At 43.3% G+C, this 15,369-nt stretch overlaps 1 protein-coding gene across 5 annotated transcripts in view; it reads left to right on the forward strand.

Annotated features, from left to right (window-relative positions):
* Positions 1–420: 420 nt before the first annotated feature.
* Positions 421–15,369, forward strand: part of IRF2 (interferon regulatory factor 2) — a 40,218-nt gene continuing 25,269 nt past the window's right edge. For 3 of the 5 annotated variants that reach the window (XM_014261800.2, XM_005517655.3, XM_005517656.3), the window contains exon 1: positions 421–634. The gene's annotated coding sequence lies outside the window, so the exon portion shown is untranslated. Of the gene's footprint in view, positions 635–895; positions 916–5,787; positions 5,843–15,369 lie in introns of those variants that run through there. The other 2 variants (XM_088056421.1, XM_014261809.2) reach the window with 2 other exon arrangements.

A 15,369-nucleotide genomic window follows, 5' to 3' on the forward strand; every position in this document is an offset into this window, starting at 1 on the left:
TGCTTTGAGCCCTGGGTTTGAGTCACAGAACAGTGCTCCCTCGCTCCTGGCTACCCAGGGCTGGCTCCAGCTCTCGCTGCGCTTGTTGCCAGGGGTCAGCTGGAGCCGGTGCCGAGAGGGCGTCGGTGGTGGAGCCCCGCGCTCTGCCGCGCGTGCCCCGGCGCTCTGCCCCGGCGCTCTGCCGTGCCGTGCTGTGCCCCGGCGCTGTGCCGTGCCGTGCCGTGCCCCGGCGCTCTGCCGTGCTGTGCCCCGGCGCTGTGCCGTGCCGTGCCGTGCCCCGGCGCTGTGCCGTGCTGTGCCGTGTCGTGTCCCGGCGCTGTGCTGTGCTGTGCCCCGGCGTGGCGGTGACGGGCGCAGCGCTTCCGCGCCCGCCGCCGCAGCCCTGCCCCCGCCGCCTGCGCGGCCGGCCCGGCCCGGCGGAGAGGCGGGGGGATTTCCAAGCGCCGGCGGCCTCGCCGCTTCCTCTCCTTGTTTTGCTTTCGATCTGGCCCTCTCTCCGCCCGGGCGGAGGCACTGAACTTTTAGTTTTGCTCCCGCGATTATTCAGCGCCTGTTTTCATTTCCATTTCGTGTCCCCTGGCAACGGCGGTAACCTTGAGGAATTATATAAGGGCCGCGAAAACGGGCCGGCAAGGTAATTTTGAATTGTTTTCTATTATTTTTTCCTATTTATTATTTTCTTCTATGTTTAATTTTTATTTTATTTTTCCTCATTGCCGCCGTTTCCGTGTGCGGGGCAGCGGGGGGCTCCCGGGCAGATGCGCATCGGTTTTAAAAACAAAAGGTCGGGCTGCAGCGACCGGGGCCGAGCCCGATTCCGCCGCTACATTTGAGAAGGGGCGGGGGGGGAACGGAAGACGCGGCCGCGGCGGAGATGGAGCGGACGGGGGGCACCCGCCGTTTTCCGAGTGGGGAGTGAGTTCGGACGCACGGACAAAGGCGGGGGCGTCGGGTCGGGAGGGCCGCGGCGCGGGCCGGGCCGAGCCGGGGGGCCCCGCACTTGTTGCGGGGCTGGCGGGTGCGGTGGCTCCGATAAGGGCAGGGGGGGGGTGGGGGGGGCGCGGGGGGGGGGGGCGGGGCCGGGGGGCGCGGGGGGGGGGGGGGGGGGCGCTGCCCCGCGGGGCCGGGGGCGGGAAGGGGCGGGGCCGGCCCGCCTCGCCTCACGGAGGGCCCGTTACACAAGCGGAGCGGCGGGGCCGCCGCCCGCAGGGCCCGGAGGGAGCCGCAGCCGGGGCCACGCCGGGATCCCACCCTCGGGAGCGCACGGCAGGGCGGAGGGGGGAGATGGAGCGAGGCTGGCGGCGGGCGGGTGCCGCGGGAGCGGCGGAAGGAGGAAATGGCGCGGCCGCTCGGTTTCCTGCAGGACCGGCCTCCCGTGCGGGCAGGGTGGCGCGGCCGCCTTTGCGGGCCCTGTCCTGCCCCGCGCTAGCGAGCAGAGAGCCAAGCGCTGGACGTTTGACCCCAGAGGGGAGTTAGCCTTTGATGTGTGGGAGCAGGATTTACTTTGTCTGCAGTACGCGGGGTCGTCTGTTCGTACGTTCGAGCGTCTTGCCTTGGCTGGGTTCAAAGTTGCAAGTACCTGAAGGGTTGGGTCCCTCGGCTCAGATCCCCAGAGGTACTTAGGTCCTTAACTGCCGCTTTGATTAGTGTGAGTTCCTAAACAGCAGAGTCTGTGTCTTAACCTTACTTCTTTAGACACAGAGCTCAGATAAAGGAATTCCGGAGTGCAGAACTTTCCTTCCGGTACGTGTACAGTTGTAATTTATAGCCCACCTTACCGTGCTAAGGTTTTGCAGGCAGCATTCTCTTGAAGGTTCATTTACAACGAGCAGTTGCAAATGAAGACCTCAGTTTCTGGAGATGAAATACAACATGTTTAGGTTTACAGTTATTTTGTTTAAGTCTTAACAACATTTGCAGGATGCCTGTGTTTGTACCACAAAAAGATAGTTGAGTGGAGCAGCAACATTTAAATTCACCCTAATACGGAGACAGTCACACAAGTAGCAGAATTGATCTGTGAGGTAGATGGTCTCAGTCTGAATCACACTCTTTCCTTGCCACCAGCCCCTTCAGATGCATCAATGTCCCTCTTTGGCCCCTGTTGGTAACATGCTGCCATGGAACTACTTTGTGTGCCCCCTTCTTTTTGCTGGTAAACACCATGGTGAAAGGTGTGAGAGCTCCAAGTTCTTAAGCACAGTGTCCCTTCATTGTGGCCATGTGCCACACTGCAGCTCTTCAGTGAGGTACAGGCACTGCAAGGTGTCAGCCTGCTGAGCCCTGTGTTATCTCTCTGAGGCTGGGCGTCCCAGCAGGCTGGCAGATGCAGGTAGGGCAGTCAGACATTGTTATTGTTTGGCACATATATTAGCGCTGCTACCCAGTTACTTTGCTGATGACGGAAGTGACAGATTCTAGGAGGTGTCAAGTCAGTCTCTAGAGAAGAGGTGTTCATCACAGGCCACGCTGTGTGGAAATGGGTAGCCAAGAGGTATGAGAAGTAACGTGCAGGCTGTTAGGAATTGGGGTTAAAGGCCCCTTTCTCCATTGAGCAAAGGTCTTTGATATGTGGGACCAAGTGGAGTTAGAGGTAGTTTTAATACAGAGTTGAGAAAATTATGAAGAAAAAAGGGTACTAGGATTCAAGAGAAAATAAAAATATTTTTTGGAATAAATGGAGTCTACATTGTAAGATTAGGCTTTATGTAAATAAGTTTGCAGCCAGGCTATGTATGCCTTCATTGAAAACATGTGCTTATATATACCATATATATATTAATATATGTTTGAAAACCAAACAGTGGGAAAAGCTGGTGGCTAAAGATTGTAAAGTTTGCCGTGACACACTCTCTTTTGACGTGGTGCATCACCTCCATGGTGTTAAAACATCTCTATGATCAAATATTCAGAATATCAAAAACTTAGTGGCTGCAGAGAGAGGACTGAGTAGCTTGCACATGCATTATGTGGGAAACTTTTTGCTAAAGAGGAAATAACTGTTTGGGGAAATAACACAGGGTCCTATGGTTTGATGTTGACAATAACTGGCATATGTTAAGGCAGAGTAGAGAAGCTACAAGGGTAGGAAATATGATTGTTAATGAGAGACCTCAGTTTCCCCCAAGTAGATTATGTCATGGCCCAACATGAAATTTGCCCAGGTGCCAAAAAAAACCTGCTTTCTGGGTGTAGTTTGTACAGGTACACAGTGGGTAACAACTCTGGGCAAGGGACTGGCCAGCAAGAATTAAGTTCAGAATTTTGCATTTTAAATCCTAGGCAGCTCTAACATGACACTGGTCATAATGTCCTTAAACTCAATGTTGTTTCAGGAGCAGCAAAGGCAAGAGTTGTTGTGGCAGTGTTTACTCTTCCAAAGCAGATCTTCACATAGCGAGGAAATAAATTAATCAAATGGTGAGAGGCAGCCAAAAGTGTAAAATAGTTGCAAGTGGCATGTAATTCTTCAAAGACACTAATAGTAAAGGCTCAAAGCAATTGGAAGTCATCTGTCAAAAATACCAAAGAAGCTGAGCAGGCCAACAAGCAAAGTAAAGCAACTCAGTACAAGCAAAAAGACCTCTTTCAAATGTTGGGATTTTGTGTTTGAATGGGGAAAGTGGAAAACAACATAAAATCTGTGTCAAACACAATAAGGTAAGGCAAAGAGTCATGCTGCTAAAGGCATGAGAACAATTAGAATATACTCTTTGAAGTGCATCAAACCCAGGAAGCTTGCTGATAAGTTATCCATGCATAGAAGGAGTGCCCAAGGAAGATAAAGTCAGTGGAAGAGTGAAACAAATTCTCTGAGCCTTGCTTCACCAAGAAAGAGTTTAAGGGGATTCTTTTGCAAGAGGCTTTCCATTTTTTTAAGGAGTGAACTTGCCAAGGAGTTTTTCAAAGTTAAGGGTCTGTGAGAGACAGTATGAGAACAAACCAATGGGAAGGATGAAGTAGAAGGCAGGAGGTGATACTTGTTGCAGTTTTGAAACAACCTAAATGGAAAGTTGCTGATATGTTGCCTCTCTGTGTAACTCCTTGAGTAGGCCTGCTTTGGTGCTCCAGAAATAGGATACAACAAATGAGCTGTCAGCTTTTCAGGGTTTCTGTGGAGACTCGGAACTCGAGGATGGGCATTTTTGGTTGGTTGATTGCCATGGATTAGTGAATGGGACTACTGGACGTGGGTGTAAATGTGAAACAGTGACAAAGACTAGGCCTGACTTTTCTTGCCAGGGAGTTGAGTGTCATGACTCTTCTAGTGCTCTCTAAAGGTATTGCTGAGCTGTTGTCTGGTTGATGCAGTCCTTACTAAAGCAGGGCCAGTTTCAAGGTGGGATCAGTTTGCTTCAGGCTCTGCAGTCACGGCTAGTTTGCTCAGTGAAAACAGGTTGTACCCATCACCCCAAGTCTGCCCAGGGCCTATGCCATCCAAAGGATGGAGGAGGGGATAGGTGGAAACGTGACAAGTTTGCTGGTTGTATTAAATCATTTGGAGCATGAAAATCCCAAAGGCTGAACCACAAAATCTGCAATAGAATCTTATTTTGAAAGCATGGATGTAAGTTTGCAGATGAAATTCAGTATAGACCAATTTCAGTGTAATGCACATGGAAGGGATTGCAATCCTAATTTTCTGTATGCAAAAATGAAGCATGAATTGACTTTCTACTCAGGAAAAAAAATCATACAACTTGGATAATCCAATGAAAAAATAAGCTCTGTGCCAAGGTATGGCTAATAAAGGACAGGACAGGTTAGGAATTATTAGGAAGGAGTTACAAATAGAAAGCACCATCATGCCACTACAAATCCGTGTTTCTCCCCTCTCTTGATTCAGGAAATAGTGAAAGTTGCTGAGCTACAGTGGAGGATGTCAAAGATGATGAAGGGTAGGAAGGAGTTTTTGTGAAAGAGTAAGTAGCTTGGAAAAGAAGTGACTGAAGGGACCGTGGGGATATTCTTTAAAATCATTAACGTCATGAAGAAAGTGAAGAGATAAGTGAGACTCAAATAAAACAATTGGGAGACAACTTCAAAAAAAACAGATGTTTGTCCTGCAATACATAAATTGTGGTGCTCACAGCAACTGCGTGTATGTCAGGGGTTTACTCAGGTTCATGAGTGATTAGGCAGTCTTTTGGAGAGAAACTTGCTGTGCAACTTAGCAGTCAGGACAGTTCAGTATCAAATTTTGGGCACTGGCTGCTGACAGAATTACTGCAGATGCTGATCAAGAATCATTGCTGAAAACTGTTAACAGAAATTTCCACTGAGAAGTATAAGCTACAGTCAATTTGCAGATAACAGAGAGAAGCAAGACCATGTATTGCCCTTTGTTATGTGAAAATTGTAGCATAAGATTTTATCAAACTTCCAGAAAAAAAATAGTCTATGATGATCCTGTTTAATTTGGGCTTGCTACCCCAGACCTTGTTAACCCCACCCCTGTTACAGTCAGGTTAAGTGTGTCCTGTATGCATTTAACATTGCATTGGAGCAGTACCCCTGCAAAATTCCTCTGACATTTGCAGGATTAGAACCTCAGCTTGTATTTTGTGTATCTTATATTAAAAGTCATGGTCTGTTTCTAGGTAAAGATACAAAAATAATCACGTGTTACTCTTGCTTGTCTCTGTATCTCATTTGTAAAGATTGCTCTTTTGAAACCTGATTCTTCAAAGTCCTACAATGATTGTGATATTGAGGGCATAAACCATGAGGCAGTGTTTACATAAGTTTTATTGTAGCTTGTGCTGCTACAAACTGTGATTCGTGCAAAACATTTTCTGATTTGTCCTTTGAGATCTCAAGCGCAAAACTGAACGACAAATAAGTAAGCTGAAAAGATTCATATGGTAAATGAGAGGAATAGATTTGTTAAGTTGCATATTCCTCATGTATGAATAGCATTATGCAAAGTATCATTCTGTGTAATTAAATGATTTCCTCTTGGGGTTTTTTGGTTTGGTTTTGGTTTTTTTTCAGAAGTTTTATTGGAACTGTATGAACTTTGTATTGTCTATGTATGTGTGTGTTTGTATTGACTATGTGTAAACTCTTGTGCTAAGATTAAAATAGCCACTTAAAAAACTGAAATCAACAACAGTTAGTGAAAGGGAATCCATGTTAACAGTTTAATGTCAGCCTATGTGTATGTAAATATATATATGTAGATATACATATCTAGGTATCTATATATATAAATACACAAAATTAAGGTATTTCATATATAGCATAAAAAAGAAATAGTATTGTTAAGAAGTACAGCACATACTTCTTATTGATAAACCATGAAAAGGTTTTAATACTTTCTCTTACAGTTAGTGCTGGACATGTTTTCAATTTACTGGAAGCTGATGTAAAATTTCAGGTCTTTGAATGACCTAGAGAAGAAAGAAAGAAAGAAAGAAGTGGTAAGCAATACCACTAAGTAATGTTTGGTTTCTGAATCTGTGATATATTGCAGCTTTCTGTATGCTGGAAATCTTCTGACCCCTTTGTTTGCGTGGGAGCAGATTGCATTAAATGAAGTACAACAGTCTTTAGGACAGGCAAACATGTTATCTTGTTGCAGCTTGGACACAAATCTGGGAGCAAACCTGCCTGCATGTGGCATGTTATTTCACTGCAGGTGCACAATTTAAATTTTAACTCTTAAGTTATTTTAACATTCAGTTGTTGCTATATAGGTTGCTATCTTTCAAGATAAGCCTGGAAGTAATAATTTTCATATTGCTGTCTATTAAAGAGTAGGGCAGATTGCTGTTTGATGGTTTTTCAGCTAACCTTGACAGGCTTGGTCTGTAGCTCTCAGCATATTTCTGGCCTTAGGAATGGTGTTAAGGTGTGTCAAAACTGTTTAAATTTGTCTTTGTTCTGAAGTACATGTGACAGTGGATGTTGTCCAACCATTTCCCTTTTGCTGTAAAATTATTTTAAGTGCATTTTAAAGACTTGAGATACTTAACATTAATACAGTACAAAAGAAGGAAGGGTTGCTTACGCATTTGGTTTTGAAAAGTGTGACGTGTGTGGTTAAGGTCTGCTTTTTGATATGTATGGAGGGATATATGAGACTTGAAGGGCCTGAAAAGTGCACAGAAGACAAAGCCTGTACTGTAATATTTCTATTGATATTGCATATTGCTTGACAGCATTCACAAGCCTCTTACAGCTTTATCTAAGCAAGATACTGCCTATGTTGTTTAATAAATTAAGGTAGCAATAAATTTATCTCTTTATGTGTATTTCATGCATATATGTATAACACAATTGATGCATGATACGGGCTTTTGTGCACTGGGTGTACTGGCTGCTCTGTTAAGGTGTTTTGTTGAATCCTATAAATGGTCTTTATATGCAACTGAGACATGAATCAAGTGGAAAACAGCGAAGTACTGAATTTAATTGGATGATGCATATAAATCTATAAAATCAAAACTAAACAACCCCACCCCAAAACACTTTCCAAAATTGTGACAGCACCTTAAAAAGTTTATCTAAAATAGAAATAATTCTGCAATAGGAAAACAGGCAGGATAGGAGAGTAATGTTTTTAAATTACTGAAAGCTTGCCTGCAGCATTTGAAGTCCCAACCGTGTTACATGAAAAAGATGAAAGCAAAACTTGAGGATAAAATTGAAACCAAATATAAACAAAAGTGAAACCGACTCCGTTGGTTTTCATTTCCCAGTTGGCAGAAATGAAAGAATAAACACAGAGGAAAGAAGCATGACAGCTTGAAAAATTAATTCAGTTTTACCATTTATTTAATCTGTTGTCTAAATTAGACTACTGCATGGCAGCACTCCCTTAGCAAACTACACAATAGAGAGTAGGGGCTGCACTCCTGGTTTATTCAGGCACCACTTTTCACAGCCAGAGGTCTGGGCAAAGGCCCTGCAATATGGGAAGTGGCATCTTCTTTGGTCACAGAAGCACTGTTTTGAAATGCTGTGGCAAACATGTACACAAAGTACAGTGGAAATGATGATGTCCAGGATGATGAAAGGGAGTCAGTAATTCAGCTGGCCAGAGTGCTTGAATTTTAGTTGTGTTGAGACTTGAGTTGCTAATATAATTGGGTATAGAATTTGGTGGGGTTTTTTGTTTGTTTGTTTTTGTTTTGTTGTTTGTGGGTTTTTTTTGCACTCCACCTTTGGGGTCATCCACTTAGATTGGGGGCAGATCAACAGTAACCAAAAGATGTAATCCAGCAGCAGTATGAAATGACTGTGAATGGTTTCACTCAATTTCCACAGATCAGTCAAGAGTTATAATGTACTTTGTGACCTTGAGAATTACCTGGTGAATTAGTCAAAAGATGGACAAACGTTGGATGGCTGTGTAATCTCAAATGAATGTCCTCCTCCTATTTAGGGATGCATGCTTCTGGGCTGTATTGAAAAAAGGTTTGGTATTGACTCGAAGCTTGGACAATCTCTGCTCTGCTAAAGCTGTACTGAGGTGAAATTAAAATCTTTAATTCCAGAGGTCCTGTTCTCACACGTTTGAACACATTGCATTCAAACATATAAAAACTAAATTTTTTGGATGCCAGAACAATTCTGAGATTTGAGATTGATGAGAGAATACAAAGAAGCCTAACTTTGTTTAGGTTATTAATATTTATGCAGCTTAGATGAGAAATGAAGATGAGTTGAATTGTCTCACTCTAGCTCAGTAGTATTTCAGGAAACTTCCGAGATAGAAATAGCTGCTGAAGATTGCAAAGTGAGGCTAATTGCTGTTGGTCTGTGGTCACCACAAAACTTTAAATTAAAAGCACATTTTATAACCAAGCCTATTAACTGTTCATATCCTGTATGTCCTGTGGCAGAGGAAAGAGTAACATTTTTAGAAAAAGGAGCATTAGATCATATAATTTCAACAAGCATAAGTACAAGCATTTAATACATAGTACACTTTAAGTGCATGCCTTTCAAATGTATGTACAAGGGAGATATTTCTTAAATTCTCCAGTGTAAAGCAACATCTCTGTAATAACTAATTCAATTTAATTTTTGTGCTCAACACATCTGTGTCTTTCATGGTGCTATTTTTGTAACTGTAAATAAGTTCATGTGACAGACTTGTTTCCAGCTCACAGTGGGTGATTCAGAGGATCCCAGCCCCCAAGTCTGTGCCTGCCATGATCTGTCTGTAAAAAACGTGTCTTAAGTAAGCATGAGAGTGTTCTTTACAAATCCGAAATAGTGTATACTTATTTTGAATGCCTTTTCTTAGAAGTAAAGGAGAAATTGCTTTGCTGAAAGGGCTGGGTTTGCTTCTCTCAGTGAAATTACGCAGAGGTAGTTTATGTCTTTTGCTGCTGGATCTGGGTGCTGTGCTAACAATTAGAAGTTTGGGTAGCAAAGGTGTAGTTGTGGGTTAGCTATTAACTTCAGTGGTAGAAACTGCCCTTGCCCAGACAATAAAATGAAAGCTTTAAGCAAATATTAAATCGCACTTTAGTGTAGTGTGTAAATAGTTCTTGCTGTGTGATGCAGAACAGTATGTTACACAAACAAAGGTAGCTGTGAGAAACAAGCCCAGTCCAAGCAAGGTGGATTATATCAGGTGCAGGTCATGGCCAGTGAATCTGAAAACTCTTCCTTGAACATATTTCTCAGTGTTTGCTATCTGGAATAATTTTTTTATGCATCCCTGAGTGCCTCTAAAATGTCATTGTAGTACAATCCTGTCTAAGCCTCACAAGCCATCAGTGTGGGAACAATGAGATTAAGCACTTTTCTTTTACAATGGCTCTTTTCTAATGTGTAGCACCCTAAAAAGCACTCACTCAAGAAATGTTAGGCAGGACACTGAGATAAAGATTCCCCAGGCTTTAAAAGGTGCTCTCACAGTTTAAGATCCCAATCTTGCATGTATAATTTCCCACTGGTTTCAGAGAGATACACAGTAAAAGTGCTTGTTAAAAGTTTTAGGGATGTCTCCTTAAACCTAGTCATGGAGCTCATGAGAATGCAGTGGTCTAACAGAACCATGCCCTTGAGTTGCATCAGTGAAGTGATTGTTTATAATTGTTTGAGCTTTAATAGCCTTCTGGTTTTCACCAGGCTGGAAAATTATTTATGAATCAGATGTCAAATGCTGAGTTTTCCTGTCAGCTTTAAAGAACACACAGAGTTTGTCTTCCTTGGTTTCCAACCAACACAGCTAAGCAGCAGCAGCAATTACATGTGGGTATTCAGGAGTGGATTTGCATGTGAGCGCTTAATTCCAGAATAAAATTGATTATTGAGGATACTGAAATTGAGGATATCTGCTCCCCAGTGCAAGGAATTAATTACTCTCTGACAACCATTACAACAAATCTTTTGTAAACAAGCCCCCCCACAAACTTGTCTGAGTGAAGTTCAGGAAAGTCACTACCTCCCTTTTAGGCAGCTTTTGAGAGAAAAATATTTAGAAATCCCAGATACTGAGGATAAATTATGCTCAGTCATCAGATGTAACACAAAGCTTAAGAAGAAAGCAAATCAGATATTGGACTAATTATAAATAATCAATTTATGGCTGCTTTTGAGACTCCTGGAGGAGATGGTAAAGGATACTGTCTCTTGTACAGATGTTGTCATCCTGATGCCTCCAGAATCTGGCATCTCCCATCTTCACTCCCTGCAAGACCTGAGAAAAAAATGAAGGAAACCCCCAGGAATTAAAGCTGAATTTTAAAGCTGAAACTAAAGCAATCATTTTGTATTGTCACCAGACTAGCAGACACCAATGCATGCAGATGAGCATTGTGGCAAGGATACTGTGGAGATGATCTTTAGCAATCTGTTAAAAGCCTGGACCAAATTCCCAGCTGATTTAGATTGCAGCAATGCCAGAGAAGTGGATGTGCTCAGCCACAGACATTATGTTCTTCAAGTGTCATGATAATGTTCAACACAGGAGCCAGCACAAGGGAAATTTCATTGTGGGTATTGAGATGCTGAAGCCTTGCTTCATTATGGTTAAGGCCAGAAGCAAAAAAGAGCAGCTTTCTGAGTTTATTGTATTAAAACAAGATGAATTTTCTCCAGTGAACTTCTGGTCTGCAAATCCAAGGGCTAACTTTAATGAGGCTTGAGATCACTGCAAAATAACAACTCATGTCTTTGCTGCTGAGGGAGAATAAGCTCTGCATGGAAACCAAAGGAAAAAGTCTGTTTTGATGTGTAACATCTGAATCCCCGCCAGGGCATGTTAACACCCTTTGGGTGGAACAGAAATGCTATAGGGCTGATGAAATACACTCCATATACAGTATGAGTTCTCACAGTACATTTTCCTGGGCGTGTTTAACATGCAGTCTGTAATGCTGATTTCAATACACGTTTGAGTTACTTTTGCCTTTGTTTTTTTTTGGTTTTTGTTTTGTTTTCAGGGAAAATTGAGTTGTTGTTTTTCTTTTTTTTTTTTTTTTCCTTGTCTCTTGAGGATAAATGGGCTTTTCTTCATTCTACTTTGTGTATCATACTTGGGTACAACAGCAGGAGAGGAATGCATGCTGAATGCTTCCCTCCTCCTCCATCTGCCTTGCAATGAGGTGGGCACAACCTGGACACTGCATCACAGAGCCTTAAAAAGCTGGGTAGCTGTTGATAGCATGAATCTGTCATGCAGCAGCCTGATTTCCCAGGTTTTTCACCATCCCACAAAGCTTTCCTCTTGGCAGCTATAGTCCTGTTGCAGCCCTTCCCTGTTTCATTTGGGAGCCTAGGGAGGTAGGTGAAGTATTGCCTGGTGGTTTCCTGTACAGGTTCTTCTTAATGGCCAGGCCATGCCTTACACCAGTCTGCCCAGGACCTGTGCTCTCCCACCCTGCCTGCTCTCCTATTCTTGGCTTTCTGGCCTGTCTTGATGAAGTTGCCTCCTTCTGGCAGGCACTGGAATAAATAAGATACCACCTTTCCTGGCTGCAGTGGAAGGACCCAGTCTTTTCTGCTGCCACCAAAACATTAGGAAAGAGCAGGAAAAATATTGCTGTTGCTACAATGTAGATCAAGTGTTACAGCCAACACAGGAGCTGCGTCTGTGGAGAAGACTGGCCATGGCCGATACTTTAATGGAGCTCACAGCAAGAGGTGCTCTGTGAGAAGCAAATGTGCTAGTGATGTTTTCCCCATCCTTCCCTGTTCAACAGGCCATCACTGACAGAATAATGGGAAGGCAAAAAGAGGCACCATTACATGCAATTAAAAGACCAGAGAGGGAAGGTTTTGCTTTCTAACTAGCTATGGGTCCAGAAAGTCTGTTACTGGCTTTTATGGGTTTTCTTGCTTCATATCTGTTTTCTAAGTGAGGATTTCACTTTGAACCTGTAACCCTTGTACCTCTAAGAATGGCAATGCCCACTTTTCCTCACTTACTACTCTTTGATGAAGTGTTTTGCTGTTGGTTGCATAAGAAGATGTGGATATTTGCATAATTTGGGATTATCAGAAAGAAGTGCAGCCCCTGTGGTAAGATTCTCCTCCACCTCATGGCATACAGGAAATGTAGGCAGAGGTTTTGTCTCCCACACACACTGTGGGCAGGGGGAGTTCAGGTATCCACAGTCAAAGCAGATGAGAAAAGTGCACATCTGTTGTCCTTTCAGTGTCAATCTCATGTTTCTGAAGCATTTCTGGGCAGATGAGTCTAACAGGTTTTCTTACCTGGGAGAAGGCTCTATCCCTCTGATTAGTTTGACTTCTAAGCAGGGCTTTGCTCAGAGTACAGATGGTGAAATCTTTGAAAGTGGTATTCACAGCAGAACAGCTGAAAAAGGTGGTCATATTGCAAAATCCTATATGAAGGCAGAGTTCAGTCTGTGACCAAAGAGCAGACTTTTGCTCCAAGTACTGTTCTTTAAAAAAAGATCATGTTTCCTTGTATGCTGGAACAGTCTTGGCACAGACACAAATACAGAACCCAGTTCTCTGAATCCTAAAATTAGCATATGGTCTCATTTCAGCATATCTCTTTGGTCACAAGAGATGATTGATGCTTTTAGCTGCATCAGCTTTAGCAAACAAAGGGAATAGTTTAAAAATTTATCAGCAAAGCACGAATAAAGATAACTTTCCAAAAAAATAATATTGCCCATTCTCTATTTGCAGAGAAAAGCTAGATTGGTACCATGCAATATTCTGTACATGTCCTCTGAAGAACAGATGTTTTTCCACAGCTTTGAGCAAAGGCTGTGACCTGTTTCACAAATGTGCCTCCAAGATCTTATCCCACCTTAACTTTTCACAACTATTAATAGTATTTTCAAATACCAACAAATCTTTTTACTAGGTACTTTGTGATAGGGAAAGAAGAACTGCTTTTCTGGAGGTTTGGTTTTTTGCTGTTTTTATTTTTTTTTTTGTTGTTGTTGTTCCATAGGAATATACTTTCTTAAAAGTGCCCACAGGCACAGAGTAGCTTGTGTTTTGGGGATAATCTTCATGGCTTTTCAGTTATCCAGATGCTGCCAGAGTGAAACTGAAGGAACAAGAACATTGTGTACTGCTCAGATGCAATGTCTGCCATGCCATTGCTTTCACTTTCTGTCTACAGCTGCTGTAATTCAAGTGAAGAGCTCTTCATTCTCAAAGGTTACACTTTCTGTATGGCAGGAGTGTTATCTCTGTGAAGGAAAAAACAAGTCAGACTTACTAGAATGTTCTTGCGGAGAGTAGGGAGGGACTACATGCTCTTTATCAGTCATTACGAAAATATGTGTATATGCAGATTGCAACCAGTTTATAGCTTGTTGGGGAGTAGCCTTCAGCATGTTCTTGAAGTTTCTTGCTGCAAAAAATAGGCTTACCTGACCACAGGACTAGCACAAATAGTGCAGTAATTAAAGCTTCAAAGAAGATCAAAATAATCCTTCCATAAACTGTGGTGGCAGCGCATCCATGGGCCATGCTTCTTGTGTGGGAATGGCTCTTCACAGGCTCACAGTGGCTTCCCCCTCCATACAAATGCCACTGAGCTGGGGCTGATATCTTGCCCACTCTCTGCTGGCTTGGGAATAATTTTATTGCTGTCTTCATGTCCATTGATATATTTAAGCTCCCACCCCCAAAACAGCAAATGCCCCTGACTGTGGCCCCCTCTAATATAATAAGACAGGTCGTAAAAATAGAGCAAGAAAAGGGAAATTACATTCCTGGAGCTACCAGTCTTAATACATTAATAGGAGGTATGGTTAAAAATAGTGATTTTTGAAGACTGGCTGTTTTACTAAGAATGCTGCACTAAGATTCATAGTGTAATATCCTAGCAGGTAGTCCTACTTACGATGTCTAAATGAGCTTCTCTTTTCAGACAGGGCAGAAAAATGCTTTCTGAGATCCCACCTGCAGCTGACTGTGTTTTTAGGTGATTAGTCTTCCTAATCTCACCATGAGAGAGTGATAAACCAGAAGAAAAAACAAACAGGAATTATTTTCAACACAATGCCAGAAAGACTTCAACATTGGGTCTCTGCAAGTATTAATCATTTTCCCATGTGCTCACCAAAGAGGTGCTGGGGGTCAGTACTATTCAGATCTAAAAGCACAGGAACAGTTTTGGATTAAGGGGTTCCTCCCTGTCCTTTCTACCACTAATGCCAGAGTGCCTTCCTCTCTTGGTTGTGCTGTCACTTGTGTCTGTGAGCAGGATGGGGGCCATGGTCCAGGTTCAAGCAGATGAGGAAGACTCCACAGAAAGAGGTGTTGATTGTAAGCCTGCTAAGTTCCCGGACTTCTTCAGAAAGCTTCCTATGCAAAGAGTAGTGTTAGCATGCAGCAAAACTGTGATGGGACTGAAGGGTGATGGAATATGAGGTGGTTCTTTGCCACCAGTGGAGCTGGTGCTGATCCTTTCCTCTGCTTCTTTCTTCCTCCCAGCTGGCTCTGTTCCTCTCCCTGGCTCCATCCATGGTCTCTGCAGTGTGGAGGAAGATGGTATCAAGTGAACCAAGGCAGGCATTACCCCTGGTTAACCAGAGTGTGAAGGTTCAGGCAGGCAAAAGTAACCAAGCTTCTGGAGAGGTTTGCTTAGGCCAGCAGATGGGTACCACAGCTCAGGAGGTCATGGTAGCAGTGAAGCCAGTGGGAACTGGATGCCTTGGCAGCTCTGAAAATACTGTTAGATGTGCACTTGACCCCGGTACAAAATATACAATGGCTGTATGTAGCTTCTTCTAGGTGTGAATGTGCAGGGAAGTGCAACATGGAGGCTGATCAGGAGTGGGAGATAGGTGGGTAAGTGCTTTTAGTGTTACAGACAGCTCCAGATGATAAATATTGATGTTTTGGTCTCCTTAAAAGGATTGACTGTTTCTGCTTTTTTTTCTTTCAGCTGGGTAAACACTGGAGAGAGGCTAG

This window comes from Pseudopodoces humilis, chromosome 6 (assembly GCF_049639895.1).
Source record: "Pseudopodoces humilis isolate 2021_Gansu_Grassland_sample_001 chromosome 6, ASM4963989v1, whole genome shotgun sequence".
NCBI lineage: Eukaryota > Metazoa > Chordata > Aves > Passeriformes > Paridae > Pseudopodoces > Pseudopodoces humilis.